The sequence below is a fragment of the Lissotriton helveticus genome, chromosome 9 (genome assembly GCF_964261635.1).
Source record: "Lissotriton helveticus chromosome 9, aLisHel1.1, whole genome shotgun sequence".
In the NCBI taxonomy this organism is placed as follows: domain Eukaryota; kingdom Metazoa; phylum Chordata; class Amphibia; order Caudata; family Salamandridae; genus Lissotriton; species Lissotriton helveticus.
In genome coordinates, this window is record NC_136070.1 from 1,025,703,285 (window position 1) to 1,025,720,365 (window position 17,081).

A 17,081-nucleotide genomic window follows, 5' to 3' on the forward strand; every position below is an offset into this window, starting at 1 on the left:
CATCCACAGAACCAGTCAAACACCCATTCACACCACCATACAACCTCTCATACACCTACCCAAACACCCACACAACCACTAACATACCCATCCACAGGCACATACAACCACTCACACACCCTCTCACTCGTCCAAGGAATCACTCACACACCCACTCAGTAATTTAACTTATGCTGTAGCTTAATATATATTGTTAAGTCTCAGAAACGTTTACGAAACACACTCACTGGTTTATATCATCAATGATGTCATTTGAGATGTCATCAGTGATGTCACTGACTGTGCCATGAGTGATGTAATATGTGAGGTCATAAGCAGTGCATTGTGGGGGTATAAGTTATAGTTTTGACAAAATATTTGAAGCTGTTTGATGAATCTTCTCAAAATATTCAAAACAAATATGATTCTCAGTTAAGCTGCAGTCTTGAAAGTTTGGGGGTGATCTGTCAAATGGGGGCCAAGAAAAAGGGGGTTCACAAAATGCTTTTTCGCAATCTTAATTCCCATAGAGTATTTAAATACAACTACAGCCCAAACTGCTGGATGGAATTACACCAAATTTGGCAGAAAGCTAGCTCTTGGTCCAGAAAGCATGCTTTTTGTTATTTGGTGTAAATCCAGTCAGTAGTTTTAGAGATATTAACTGAAAACCACATTTGTATTTCTAGGAGTGAAGCTCCACGCATCACAGAAGGGCCCTAATTGGCTGGCTGCAACCTGACAGAAAGTTGTGCCCCCCATTTTGTATGTCGGGGAACAGTCCCCAGGGCTGAAAAGTTTTGTGCATAAACAACCAAGTCCTGGGGATAAACTGCACTAATTCCAAGAAACCGGTGCTGAGAATGAAAATTGGAGGAGTAGATATCGACATTGTGGCGGACTCGGGCTCCCCTTACATGATAGTGCAACAATCGGTGTGGGAGAAGAACAACAGCACACCTAATGTCCCCAGACATACGCCCAGTCACATACACCGGCGAACCTATACCCATGGTAGGGTACTGCCCACTCACCTTCGAGTTCAAAGGACGCAAGGCGGATGGCAAGCTGTATGTGGCCGAAAAAGGGCCATCAGTGTTAGGTTGGATAGACCAAGGAGCCCTGGGCATTCAGCTCAACCCAGGAGGGGTCGACAAAGTGTTAATGACAGACACCAACAGTGGATACGAAAAGGAGACGTGGAGAAGAGAATACCCAGAGGTCTTCAAAGGAACAATTGGCCGGATGACCTAGTTCACGCACAAAATACGTCTGAAAGAAGGTGCACATCCAGTGAGCCACAAGGTCCTCAACATACCAGTCTGAAGCAGAGAAGCGGTACGGGAGGAATTGAGGCATTTGGGAAAGAGCGGCATCAGAGAGGCCATTGAGAGTGCGGAATGGCTTGCACCCCTGGTCATGGCACAGAAGCCCAATGGGAAAGTGCGCCTGTGCGCGGACCTCAGGGAATTGAACAAGAACATATTAGTTGACAAGTTCCCTCTACCAAGGATCAACGAAATGCTGTCAAAGACGAAGGGAATAAAATGGTTCTCCATAGTTGATCTCTCTTCCGCGTACCACCAGATCGCATTACACCCGTCCTGCAGTCACCTAACTTCCTTCATAACCCCGTTTGGGTGTTACAAGTTCCTAAGGATGCCGTTTGGACTAGCGTCAGCTGAAGCGGTTTTCCAAAAACTAATGCATAAGCTATTCCAGAAGGAAGAGGGAGTGCAATACTTCCAAGACGACATACTCATAATGGGAAAGTCGAAAAAGGACCATGACACGAAACTACATAAGGTGTTATCCATACTGGAAAAGAACGGACTCACTGCGGAATGGGCGAAATGCAAATTTGGAGTGAAGTCAGTGACATACCTGGGTCACGAAGTCAGTGAGAAGGGAATAGAACCGAAAAAGGCAAACGTGACAGCCATCCAAGATGCACCCACAGCAACGAGGAAGGAGGACATTTGCTCGTTTCTAGGAATGGCTGAATTTTATAGCAAATTCATTCCGCATTTTGCCTCCAAAACCCATCAGCTGAGGCAGTTACTGAAGGAGAAGAACGCGTTGAAATGGTCAGGAGAGGAACAAACAGAGTTCAACGCCCTGAAGCAGGAGATCTGCAACGCAGTACCCCTCAAAGGATTTGACCGAGCAGCTCTGTCCATACTTACGACGGGCGCGAGCGACAAAGGTTTAGGAGCCGTATTGATGCAGAGGTCACGAGAGGGAGAAATCTCTATGGTCAGCTTGGCCTCGAGGTCGCTAGCACCGAACGAAGAAAAATTTAGCGTGATCTAAAAGGAGATGGTGGCAGCGGTGTGGGCCATGGAGCGGTTCCGACAGTTCCTATGGGGCTCCAGTTTCCTACTTCGCACAGACCATAAACCCCTGGTGAAGGTCCTCACTTCATGCGGACATGCCCATGCGACGCCCCGCATAGCCAAGATGACCTTGAGGATACTGGACTTTGTATATGAAGTAAAATACATCCCGGGTAACAAAAACAGAGTGGCTGACTTTCTAAGCAGGGCGGCAGCTATGGAAAGGGCAGAAGACCAAGAGCCTTCTGGATGGGAAAACTACATGGTAGCAGTAACCCAGGACCATGAAGGGGTAATCAGCGAAAAGGAATGGGAAGAAGCGTACACCCATGATGAGGCTTTAGAAGCGGTGAAAGGCTACATGATGCACTGATGGCCGGACAAGAAACATCTCAACAGCCAATTGAAGAAATTCTGGGAGGTGCGAAAGGAACTATCGATTGGAGACAACCCAATCTTCCTACTGAGAGGGGACAAAGTAGTTCCCCCTCAGACGTTAGTGGAACACCTCCTGGCTATCATCCTCGAAGGACACCTCGGCAAAAGCACGAGCAAAGCAAGCTTACTGGTGGCCTGCCATGGACAGTCAAGTCGAAAGGCATGTAAGGTCGTGCGAGCTGTGCAGCAGAGCGGACAAAACACAGGTCCTGTTGAGGCCACCCCTAGGAAAATTCACTGTTCCCTCCAGCCCGTGGGAAATGCTATCCGTGGACATTTTAGGACCCATCCTCAACACCAATGGGGTGCCGAAATATGCCATAGTCTTGGTGGATAGATACTCAAAATGGCCGGAAGTGGAAGTGCAAGAAATGGTGGACACGGAAACAGTACTTTCCTTCTTGACCGCTACTTTCCTGAAGGAAGGAATCTCCAAGGTAATTACTTGTGACAATGGACCACAATTCGTATCAGCGAAATGGGACGCTTTCATGGCGCGAAACGGAATCGAAGTCAAACATACCCCCATGTACCACCCAGCGGGGAACGGACAGGTAGAACGATTCAATAGAGTAATAATGGGATCGGCACAGGCCGCAATTAGTGCAGGACAAGACTGGGAAAGAGAACTCCCAAAAATGTTGTGGGCGTACTGCATCACACCAGCCAGCACAGAGTACAGCTCCTTCCGCATACTGCGAGGGCGAGAACCGTTCACGAAGGACAATCTGGCATGGAAGCATCTAATTGTACAGAGCAAATGGTCTCCTGCAGTTGTGCGGCACAACATCGAAAGGGCACAAGCCATGTACACTGAACATTACAACACAAGAAGGAATGTCCAAGATGTCACCCTGGAAAAGGGTGAATGGGTGAGAGTAAAGACTGCTGTAATGAAAAGAAAGGGAGACAGCAAGTTCACCCCACCGCTGCGGGTGGTAGAGCCATATGCAAGATCAGCGCTGCTCAGCGACGGAAAGGTATGGTCTCAAGACAGGATGGCGAGATGCAGCAAAATCCTAAAATGGGAGGTACCAGAAGAGACACGTCCACTAAGTGGAATGCACAGAGAAGAACAGAGCTCCGAAATGACCGAGGAGATGGACAGGCCGGGAGATCAAGCGCATTGGGAAGGCGAAGACCACCATCACTACCCGGAAGAAATTGGCAGAACCGAGTTCCCCACGCCTAGAGTTCAAGAAGATGACAGACTCAATCGTGAACCAAGATCAACTCCGGGCAATGAGGCGGTAAGCCCGGTAAAGACACGAAGCGAGACCATCGGAAAGGCTCCGTTGAGAAGCAGGTCTGGCAGAACGGTCTAGACCCCCAAGAAGTTCGAAGGATTCAGCATGAAGATCAAGTAAGACTGTTCCTTATACCTATTGCACATCACTCATGGCCCTGGACTGAGATTTAGAGTGTTCTATAGTTTTTTGTTTGAGGGCACTAAAGGGGGGAGATAAGTGGTGACGTTCTAGTTGTTCGAGGCGGGCGCCGCGGGCGGAACTGGAAGTGCGGCCATTTGGTCTTGCCGCGACTCCCGAGCCCGTCGGACGCTCTCCCCGGAGCTCAGTCTATTAAAGGATATAATAACCACCACGCAGTCTCCAGAGTGGTTTTTTAGGTAGAGGCGACCCTCTACAACAGGCAATGTACATTTGATTTTGTGAGAACAAGGCGAAGATCTAGCAGCCATCGTGGAGCATGACATGGCGCTACAGAGAGAGAGGGAGAGAGAGAGAGAGAGAGTGAGAGAGAGAGAGTGAGAAAGAGAGAGAGAGAGAGAGAGAGAGAGAGAGAGAGAGAGAATGAGGTAGGGCGTTTAACGCTGAGCTCCGAACCGCTCCAAATTCGCAGTGCCGTAGGAGCCGCAGCCGGAGTCGCAGCCGCACCCATTGCACCGTGGGACAGGGGACCGGGTGCACAAAGACAAAAAAACTCCTGCATCGGCCCAAGGAGGGAGTGTCTGTCGAGAAGAGTCAGTGAGGAGGGCAGAGGTACGTGGAGGGGAGGAGTGCAGTGTATGTCCCCTGCAGCTCCGCCTCACCAGTCCCCGATTTCCTTTCTGCTCTCTGCTGCACCCACCTGGCCCTGGAGAGGGGAGCCCAACAGAAGCCTGTTGCCACCCCCTGAGTCCCTCATACTGCCGGGAGCGCCCCTCCCTCCCCAGGCGCTTACCAGTATCGACCATGCAGCCAGTTTCGCTACAAGCTTATCAAGGGGCTAAAACAAGCCCAGAGCTCTCCCTGAGGGTGTCCCCTTCTGCGGGAGAGGCACTGTCAGTGTCAAATGCGGCCTGCCATGTAGGGGTAAGAGGAACCCCAAGGCCTGAAGAGCCCCCCAGGCTGCCGGTGGCCAGAGGATGATTCCAGAAAGCTAAGTGGCCCCTCTGCGACAAGATAAGACCATCAGAGGTAGCCTGGAGATAAGAAGACTGGGGGTGCGGCAGGTGGAAACCAGGGTCCCAGGGTCCAAAGGCTCCCCATACAACAGAAAAGTGAGGATAATCCCCAAGGCCGTTGAGTTAAAGCTAGTGCCCTAGGCCCTCCCTTTGCCACCCTGTAGACTCATTGGTACCCAGTGGCCAATACAGAGTTTAGGATCATGAACCAGTACAGAGTAAACCGAAGGAGGAAGGGAAATGCCTGCTGCGGCCCCCCTAGCCGCTAACTACTCAAGTCTTCCCAATCAAAGGATGACCCAAAAGAAGTATTCCCAATGTCCCAAATCCGTTCCGAGGGCAATACCCCTCCAATCCAAGCACCACCTCTAAATCTAAGAATCACCCAAAATGCAGTCCAGGGCTTCCACGCCCAGAAGACACCTCAAAGGATCCCCAGAGCAGGTCTTATAACACCCTCTCCCCACATCCCTACAGAACCATCAGTATGTGCCAAGACTTGCAACGCGAAGGAGCCCCCCCTTAGGGAGCTTCCCCAATTGCAAAACTCTTGAAATACAAGATCCCCAAACTCACACAGGGAAATTCTGGTCTCAATCCTGCCCTAGGCAGAGCAGCCCCCAGTAATGTATTTACATCCATAATGACCCTATCTGTTGATATCAACGCCCCCACCCCGGAAAGTCATGAGCAGGTGGTTACAGCCCAAATACATCACCATCAACAATCCAATATGCAGTCTCCCATCTAGTCCAGTCTTTCTGACCCCTCATGCTCCGGCTCAGGAAAGACCGAGCTGCCTGAGCGCACTCAAGAGTTTGGGTATTCATCATCACTTTTTTTTATACAAAACTTGGAGAACAAGATTGAAAAGACCCTGGAGCATATCCCAAAGTAATGCAGAACTGTTTGGGAAAACAGAGCTCCTTTGCTCAGTCAAAGTCCACAAAGTTCCAAAAACATTAACTCTTTAATGACCTGGGACCAATCTCGATCAGTGAAATAAATTCTTCCATGGCAAGGGCACTACTTTGACAATCAACCAAAATGGAACTGCAAATCGAACTTCTAACAACTACTGCTCAACGCCTAGCGGACTTGAGCACCAAGCTGGACCTGATTAAGAACAATTTCAGTATAATGAAGAATTCCTGGACCTGCACTTGTTCATACACTGCACTTATAGACAAATGGGCAAGTCTCCCCGAAATATTAATGGACATGATAGCCTTACTCAAAGGACAAATGAGGAACAATATTAACACCCTGGCTAATGGCAGCCCCAACTCAATAACCCCGCGAGCCCGCTCCCAAACCACCATTAAAATAACCCACTCCGGGTGCCCCACAACGAAGTCTGGAACTCATGCTCCCTCCCTGGTCACTAATCCTTCTACCAGCTCACTGAGACAAAGCCCTAGCCCTTGCACATCACATCTAAGCGAGGACAGCAAGCTCAACCCCCTTAATCAGATCAAGCAAGAAGAGTCCCTCTCAAGGACACCAAGAAAAAACTAAAGAAACAGGGGAAAAGGCCAAAACTCTAACAAGTGCCGCTTTTCTACAATTGACCCAGAACCACAAATTACAAGTTAATGATGATAAATCTTGGACCTACCCAATCTTTGCCAAGAAACTCCTCTCAAGCAAATTAGCGTTCACAGTACCAACTACAACTGATGGAAAAGATGTGAAGCACATCTTAACACACCCAATACCCCGAACAGGGGAATTGGAAAGTCCAAAAGGCCAGACAACTGAAATCAACCTGCTCCTGTACCAACTAAGATGATGCCTGAGCCATCAAATCACCCCTGCCCAGGGAACAAGGCCCAACCAGCATGCCTTGCACCACGCAGGGTCCATCATCTTCTGCTCTTCAGCCGCCTAGGGGCCTATTTGGCCTTCCATCCCAAAGCCCCACCCTCAGCCCAGAACTCAGTTAACATGAAGCTGACCTGAGCCCCTACCTAAGTTTTGTTCAGACTAGACCCAGAGCCACTCCCAAGGTGTTCCAAGTTAGCAAACCTACTTATGGGGTAATTTTTACCCCAGATATCGTAAACAGGGGCAACATACTACGCCTATTTAAGCACATCCCTACACTGGCCCCAATACAAATTAACACTGGGTGTAGTTTGCGTAGTAGCACTACGCCTAGCTACGCAAAGTGCACTATGCACGTCCCCCGTAGCTACGCAAACTGCCGTAGTGCGGTAGGGAAAACGCTGTTCGCACTGATTGTCCAGTGCCGGATGCTTGTCCGCACTGTCCAATCATTGCAAACAGCATCTTGCACGGTGCAGCAGTCCTTTTTGTGCCGCTCGAGTAGAGTTGTACTCGAGCGGCAGCTTTCTCAACGCAGACTTGTAGGTTCTCATTGCGAGCGGTTGCAAGCATACGCGACCACTCGCAATGAGAAACCTGACCTCCTCGCATTGAGAATCTCACCGGGAGGTTTATTTTCCATGCTCGCGGTCGGCAACTAGACGTTGAGGACCGTGAGCAAGCAAAAAATGCCCGCTACGCTAGGTGTTTTTGCACTGTGCTAGGTGCAATTTGCGTAGTGTGTAGTAGGTCAAACTACGCACGCTCCACGAGCGTAGTGTAGTACTATGCCTAGGGTTAAATACAATGAGAGGACCTAGCATGGGTCAAGTTTCTGAACTTATCCAGTGATAACCTTAGGGAATCGACTTCAATCGACCAGAGCCACAACACCCTGGAGGGGCTGACACCAGAAGAGACATCTCTCATGGCAGATTGGGGCATATACCCCACACTTCCTGCACCAGAGAAATATCCTCATGTGCTAAAAGAACCTCTGCCAGTGGATGCAGTCTACTCAGCTTTAAGGGGAACAGACTTAAGCCACCCAGGGAACAATTTGACAGCAAAGCAATCATCCTACAACACACTCAGGATAACCAGTACAGTTGATCAAAGGGCAGTTTCCCCCAGGGAGCCACCGCAAACCTCTGGACAGCGAACCTTCACCCGACCAGAAGGCCTGCTCCCACGACATAAAGGCGTACTGCAACTGGAATTCCACCAGATCCTTTAGAACCAACCCTCAATTAGCAATCATATCCTGGAATGTAGCCGGCCTAAAACAACTTCTTAGTACCTACTCAGCACTCAATTATCTTTTAAAAAAAACATTCTTTGTCTACAAGAGACCTGGGCCGCTGAACCTCTAATTCTTCCAGGCTTCTATAAACTCCATACTGCAGCCATAAAACACAATATCTTTGGGTGAGCATCTGGTGGCCTTTTGATATACATAAACCAAACTCTTAGAATAGAGACTATTCCAATTATAACCAACACCACAGACCTGCAAGTAGCACTTATCAGTGGGCTAAAAAGCAAAAACAACTCAATACGACTTGTGTTAATCAACTGCTATGTTAATCCTGCCAGGCATAAAAAAAAACAAGTACTAAAAACATTGGTAACAAAAATCGACTATTTACTAAACAAATATTCTTCACATTTTCCAGTCATTGCCGGCGATCTGAACACTCGGGTGTTGGGGAACCCGCAAACTCGTCCCGCTCTCAACTGAGACCGCTCTCCTGCTGTGTCTCCTCCAAAGCCACAGTCTAGTCTCTGTGCTTGCCATCAAAGCAGCCAAAGATCCCTTTTGGCTCACACTCCCCTCTTTCTGGGGTAAGTTCACAATTGACCACCTGGCATCATATCTCAATCATTTCGAAGTGGACGACAGGGATGAGAGTGACATCTACTGCTGAGGGCAACCCTCCAATTAGAAGGGACTTATGCCCCAAAACTGCGAACAATAGGGGTTTAAATTGGGGAAGAGCGCCACAAAGTACTGAGCAGAATAAAATGGTCTGCAAAGCTTGGCCTAAAACTCGCGGATGTACCATGTTACTCCGCATACTTTTACTCCGCATACCGTTACAACGCGACTTTTACAACGCATACCATTACAACGCATAGCGCTTTGGGGTGCTGGATAGTGGTAAGTATAATTTACTATTCTAACTCCAGTCCCCGTGGACCCTAGGGAAGGTGCTGGATAGTAAATTATACTTATTCCCTATCCTAGAGCGCCCCCCAGCACAATGCGTTGTAATGGTATGCGGAGTAAAAGTCGCGTTGTAATGGTAGTGCGGAGTAAAAGATGCGTTGTAACGGGTGTATACCAAAACTCGCGGACTGGATTATATCCAAAGAGCCGAATCCAACTGCAAAAGGAACAGTCCCTCCCCCTGCACACTGAGAAGCACTCTTAGCGTATCTAAAACAAGCCTTTGGCGGGGGACTGGGAATTACCCGCACTCAGGTCACATATGGCCATCCACCTAACCCACCCATACATCCAATAGAGGGAATTACACTCTACCAAACAAAGCCTTTCACAAGCCCTGAAGGCAAGGAAAAAAGGGATGAAAAACCACGAATCTCACACAATCACAGCCATCCAAGCAGAGCATAGAAAGAAAGTCTGGCAGATAAAGACAAAGAAGATTGAGATGGAATGGCTGAAAATGTTCACCCTTCTCAAAGAAAAGGGACACATACAACTTTGGAAACACATTAATCACCTAAGCAATACCGGTAAGTCAAAAGAAAATGGGTTGGCAGTCGACAAATGGGTCAAATACGCAAAACAGCTATACCTTAACCATCAGACCACACCATACACTAACTTACATCAACTTCATTGGGGCCAAGGTAACAGATCTAATAAGAAAAATGAGGGCAGACAGAGCCCCAGTTCCTAATGGGGTTCCTGCCTCAGTGTTCGAATCCTCACAAGAATACTGGTCATGTCAGCTCACACCACTCTTTAATTATGCCTATGTCACCTCAATAATCCCAATGTCTTGGAAAGGTTCTATGCTCTTTCCAATTCACAAATAAGGGGACCACACGAAACCAGGTAACTATCGCCTCATCGCTTTATTGGATCTAGTAGCAAAGCATATGCAAGGATATTACTGAAAGATTTAGACGCTTGGGTAAACAGTAACAATATCCTTCCTCTCTTTCAATCAGGCTTCAGGCCTGAAAGTTCCACCACGGATAACATCCAAGCATAGGGTTACCTGGCACATCACGCTACACAGCTGACACAACTGCCCCTCTTTTGCTGCTTTGTGGATTACAGTGTAGTGTAGTTCCTATTATCCCAATAGGCTCTGCGCATTGGAATAATACCTTCAATAGTATAGGCCTAGACCAGACGTTAACTAGGTCTACTACTGTCGATATTAGACTTAAAGTTTTGGGTTTGCCAGCTAGCTCAGAGTTCACTAGAAACTTTCTCGAATAGGCAAGGAGGAGTTGAACCTCCCTGGATAGACAAGAAGGGATTTAGTTTCTGACAACCATAGAACATGACAACTTTGCTCTCCCCTAATCAAGAGTGTATCTCGAGAGTCGTGTGAAAACAAAAGGCAATTTATTTTACTCAGTCAGTACGTGCATTCTTAGTCTCATCAGATTGTAGAGAAAAGGAAGAGACGGGCGTGTTCAATAAAAGATGTTATTTATTGATCAGTCTCTTTTCTCGTACAAGAGAAATGGATCGATATTATTGCAATACTTATGATTAAGTAAAGTGCATACATTAAAAGCAGAAGTATAAAATAATACTGTAAAAACATTGATATGGTTTCTAAGCCATATGAAGGTTTAAAATGAATAAAATATATTACATACACATATACATTTGACTAATCGTACTCAACTGGTGTTTCTAGCTACGCCTACCCCGTGTACCTGACCTAAGCCTAATACGTGGGCGGGAATAGAAAGTTACAGTTTAAGTTAAGTTTGTTTTGCCAAGTGACTGACTAAAGAATTCTCTGCGAGGGGTTATTCAGTTCTGTACCTGGAATCTAGGATGGATGAGGGATGGTATCTCTCGTCTCTGGTCTCGATATTCCAGGCTGCCTGCGAGGGCTACCCGGAAGCGCCGGAGCTGGATTTCTCGGCAGGAGAAAAACGGCTTCTCGTTCTCAGCGCGTCAGGAAGGCGGGGCTGCGCCAGCGGGGTCTGCTCTGCTCTGGGCTTCGGCAAGTCTGGCTGCTCCGTCCTCGTCATCACCGCGTGTGTTTGCATAGGGCAATATCGGTAATATTTATACCTTTAAGGTGCCGAGATTGACGTAAGCATGGACATAGATACGTCAATAAGGATGTCATACGACCAGGTCGTTAGCGCATTCTTTTGCTGAAGTTCTCAGTGAAATAAAAACAATGGCCGCAGGGTTTTTTCCAAGGTGTCATAGGTTTGATTTGTTTTGAGAACTCCGTATGCCTTATCAGGGGCTGGAGGAATATCGCTTGTCTAATTAGATGGCAAGCGTTATGACCTAATCAGATAACACGCTCCTGTGCCGTAGTGTGGCTTTATCAGATAACGGTTCCTGCATCATGGGGGTTTTCTGCCTCATGGGATGGCTGCTAGTTAACTTGTTAGTTTGTTAACCAGAATAGGGTCAGGAATAGGGGGATCGATACAGAACCTATAGGAATACATCACACCCACTCCACGCTAACTATGGACATATTTACTAATCTATGCATAGTAAAACATACTGTAGAGTATTGTGTATACCTTATCACCCCAAAATACATAAATGCATTTTGAATTTATCAAATATACGGGGAAAAAAAGCATTTACATGTATTGTATGCACTCAAGCTGTGAAATAATGCTAAAGTAATCACGCATTTGTATACATTATTGCTAAATGGTATATGAGAATTTACACATGAAATGGCTCTTAATACAGAAAAAGTTTCGAGACCATTCCATCACAGAATAAAATAATTATGAACATACCAGCGGGCAGCTAATGTCTATAAGCTATCTAAAAGTAGAAATCTTAGTTCTCTAAGAATAGTCCTTACTTTAAGCAGAAGATAGTGTCCCGAAAAATATGCAAAAATATTTTGGGGCTGCTGAAAAAAATTGCTGTCCGTGAACTGGAGGGAAAATTGTTCAAGGTTTTTTGCTTTTCTGGTTGAAGGTCAAATTCAGGGAACGCCGTGTACGAGCCTGCTCAAAAGTCTCTATTTCTGCTCTGGTGAGAACATCATATCATTTAGACTCTCGAAAAAGTTGTCAACAGCTTCCTGGGAGAGTTCCACTAACTCGGAAATAGGTGTAACCATGCATTCGTGCGCATGATTGTCTCCATTGACATTTTGATTTGGATTGCTGACAGAAGGTCGTACCTGATCGATGCTGCTTTCATTTTGAACCTCACTACACCTTAATCGTAGTAGTGAAGCTTCCACGAATGCCGTCATCAGGATTGGTAGCCGTTGAGGGCAGCACAAAGCATGAGCCTTTGTTGGACTCAACAATGTTTCTGCATCCATTGGCGCATCCGATTGTAGCGTCAGACAGGTGTCTAACACGCATTCTTCTCCGCATAGCAGGCACCTTAATACAGGTAAAACACATCGTTGCCACATTGGTCGAAATGATAGAAACCAAGTCATGTTCAGGTCTCTAAGCCTTGATAGTCCCAGGATTTTTGATATCCGGTCCCGGTATCCAATGGCTAGGATTGTTTCTTCCCTTGTCGCAGGTGTTTTGTCTGTGACATGGTTTGCCATAACGAAATATAAGGACTAAGAATAGGATTCCTGCAATTAGTCCCAAAATGAGGGGAAGTCCGCCAAAAATCGAGTGGACGAAATCTGGAAAAATACCCAGTATGGCTTTGAATGGTGTTAATGCCATTGAAAATACTGTCTTAAATACTTTTGAGACTCCACTGGTATCAGAAATATTTAAGATTTCATTCAGGATTTCTGCGAAATGTATGGGGGAATTAGTCGATAAAAATGAATGTATCTCTGCAGTCGTCCTTGCGACTAAGAGATCATAGGTTTCTTTTGATGACGTGAGCCTTGTTGGCGTCTGAAGAAGCACTGTTTTCATTCTGCTTAAAGTATCTATTCGAATAGAAGTAATTTTCAAGTTGGGCCATGCCCTTGCCTCCCTGTCTGGAAAGGAGCTGGGGAACAATAAGCGTCCACAGCACTTGACCTTCGCAGTCGTAGTTACGAGATAAGGAGTCCCGGGCATAAGACTACAGCATCTGCGGTCCACAATTAGAATGTAACTCCCATTGTAGAGTCTTTGAAAGAATGGTTCTATCTCTGTAGCAGGTGTGCCTAGCTGGTGACATGAAAGGTTATTTGAGTTCCCTTCACAGGCTCCATGCAAACTAATTCCGTTACACAGAAGTGTACCGCTTAGTGACATCGCACAATTATTGCCACTAAGAAACACTTTCTGTCCTTTATTACTGACACATGCATGTGAATAGGGCAGGTTCCATGTTGTTTTAATGTACCCTTTTCCCAATTTTTCGTACATGCCAGCCTGTATATATTTCTGGCAGTATTGAAACCTGAAGGTTGAGATTGGAATATTAATTATCCCATGTATTATCCATTCACTGACAGGTCGTTCTGACATTGTCACTGGTAATCTTTCGAGTTTCTCAATGCTCAGGATTGTATAATCAGCACCCTTCTGGGCCATACTGATTTGTTTATCAGTAAGGTTAAAGATATTGAAAAGTGACGTTGTGTTGATTAAACGCCAAGGCACATAGCCTGAACGCAGATTTTGTAACGTCCAGCCAAGCTGTACAATAGAACGCAATTGAGACTGACCGTGTTGTAACAACAGTAAGTCTTGCGATATTATGTCGATTGCTGAAGACACAATGCTGTCCAAAGAAAAAATTCTGGAGGACAGAGTCATTAACCCATTGTCCACTACAGAAAGTGATTTTTCCAAATTAATACGGTCAATTTCCCGTATTCTTTCTGCTGTCTCAATTTGAGTAACCTTCCAGGCCTCGTTGTATGCTGCATATACAGAGGCTGCTATGAAACGTTTCTGACGCTGTTTGCGTGGTCCCATAATGAAATCACGCAAGTCAGCACCATCAGTAAGTAAAGTTAGGTGTTGCTTAATTTCTGCCAGTGTGGAAGTTTGTAGCCACTGAAGGCATAATTTGCCCACACTGTAGGTGGTTATTATTCCTGGGTGTTGTCTTTGGGAATATCTAGGGTCTGGCCTGGTCATTTTGAACCCCTGTGTTTTGTTCAGGAATCTGTCTTGACAGTTATTAGTATCTGTGGGCCAGATCAACCACTTTTTCCAATCAGGATGTGTTCTGTTTTGGTTTAATACATAATTTACGTCTATCTCTTCGTCCGTGGAGCTATTGCTGTTCATTGTTGGTTTTGGAATAGACGGTTTATTTAAGTCTTTGATTTTGGCTAAGCCAAGACAGGTAGTTTGTTGAACAGTGTCATTTAAAAATATAATTTGTTCTGGGATCATGCAGGCTCTAAACAAAGATTCTATACCCTGTACTTGCCATTCTTTTGTGCCCCAAACACTTTTCAATTCAACATTTTTGTCCCAATAATCAAAACCAAAAGTATTCATTTGTTCAAAGAATGAGTCTGAATATATCAATTTTGTGTTGGTTATCATGGTCTTTGTCCCTGTCTTATTTGACAATTTGAAATAAAATGTTTCAGCATTACTTATGTTAAAACCTGAAAAGTATGAATATTTGTCATAAACGGTTCTTGAGCTTCCTTTTGGAGGGGTTGCACAATGTTCCCATTGATTATAATTAAAAACATTTCTAGGTTGTGCAGATCTATGTAAAAAATGGTTACCATAGTGGTTGTAGCAATTCATACTATCATAATTTGTAGAACCCTGCAAATAATCATGTTTGGTAAATTTAGCAGACATCACTAAGTCAGACATCATATTGTTTATACTTTCAAAGTCCCAATCATCAGCAAATGTGCTTGGTTTTACGAAGTCACTTAATGAGATTTTAATTTGGTGTGGATATTTCAGGATTTCAACCGGACCATAGATTTCGTAGTCAGTGTTGTCCCATGCTACCCCACCCGGTATAGGATTGGCTGTGAAGTTGACTGAAGAAAGTTCTCTTTTCTCGACGTGTGAAGATGTGTGTGGTTTGAGGATCAAGTTGATTTTCTGACTTGCTGTGTCCATTTTAGCATATTTTCCCTCAATGAAGCGCCCCAATGTTAGTATCATGATGAGCCAAAGTATGAGGATAAATGCACCAAAACCCACCCAAAATTCAATCCATGGAGAAATTAGATATGTTTCTTTCAGTTATTTCAAAAGTACTTTAACTTTATCTTTAAAGGTTTTTGTTGATGGCTGTGTCTATGATTCAGCGAAGCCTTCGGAGGAATCATCGAAGTTTATAAAGTAGCCGGATGCAGTTCTGTCTATTGTTCCAATTGTTTCAGGATTACTGTTTCTTGCATAGTCGTTTGTTACTTCATTATAGGTTGGTGTGTCTCTGCTAAATGTTTTTATTTGGGTGTTCAGAGGTCTAAGTTCCATTGCATTGTTGCATAGTCCTTGTTGTTCTTCTGTAGGCGTTTCGAATGTGATTAGCCTCTTTGTTAGGACCTCTGTACTGGTAGCAAACCTTGGTGTTCTGCTACTCATGGGGAGTCCACTTGGCCTACTGTTTGTTATCGGCCACATGATTGTGGTTTTACCAGGTCGATGGATACAACTCGGTTCTCCTTTTTACCAGCAAGCGGCGGTAGTACAACTGATCTTGTCCCGTTGATAGACAAGACAGGAACTGCTTTTCTGTAAGAAGGCCCAAATTCCTTCTTTACCGCCATCTTTTCTCTGACTAGATCCCCGACTTTTGGAATCCAGACAGGTCTTGCTGGGACAGGTGGTGGTTCTTCAGTGGTTGTTGGCTGTTGTTTCAACTTTATGTTGCTCAGGTCTTTTCTTGTTTCGTTTAAGTCCTGTAAAATAGCCAAACGATCTTTGATATCAAAGCTTTTTTCCTTTACCACTGAAGTCTGACTGTCAAGGTCAGAGATTAACATCCTAGTTCCAAATAATAATTTGTACGGACTGAATCCCTTCAGAGAATTTCTTGGCAAATAATTTAGACTACGTTGGACACTTATTAGATGTTTGACCCACCCAGCTCCCGAACCTAATATCCTTTCCGTTATAGATTGCTTTATGCCTTAGTTTTTTCTTTACACCATCCCGTATCCCTCAGGAAGGAAGTGAGAAGATTCCCGCTGTGCTATGCTCATTTGGCCATGTTTCCCCTCAGGCTGGAGGGCTCAAGTGAAAACAATGGTCCAATGTAGCATGCTCTTAGCGTATATGCCAATTAGACTCGCAAATCTTTGTATAACAGTCCAGACGTCAGTCGAGTGCTGGTGATCTACATTATAAGTGGAAACTAGCCTGTATATGTTAATCGGACGCTTTGCTTTTTACTGTTGATCTTTTCTGGAGTGAAGCGACACGGTATTACACCGTTTCTCTCACCACTGCGATTCCTGTTGCAGTTTGGGCACTTTTTTACAAACATGGTGTGATGCAGGCTCATGCCTGGCCACCAGTACCTTGATTGTAATTCTTCCAGAGAATCTTTTAGTTTGAGGTGTCTGAGTCCCTCGCCCATATGTGCGTCTGCGATTAACAAGTTTCTCCTGTCCATGTTTGGAATCACTCTATCCCCCACTCCAGGGATTCGAGCAAAAGGGACGGAGTTTGCATCGATTATGTATGTATAATTGAGTGGATAGTTGATCGGTAGCGCTGAGCAGTCGCCTCTTGATGACGTTTTCACTGCCAGCACTGTTTCACCGTCAATATACTTCACTGTACGCTTTTTTCGAACTACGGAAGCCGATTTAGTTGCTACCGCTGTGGCTGTTTCAGCCAATGAATTCCCTGCAACGTGAACGCCATCACGCTGATGACTCAGTGAGTGTGTCACGTGAGTCTTTGGTAGTTCTTTTTGTAAAAGAGCTATTTGTTCCCAGAGCAGTTTCTGCTTTATTGTTGCACCTGTGGCATCTTTG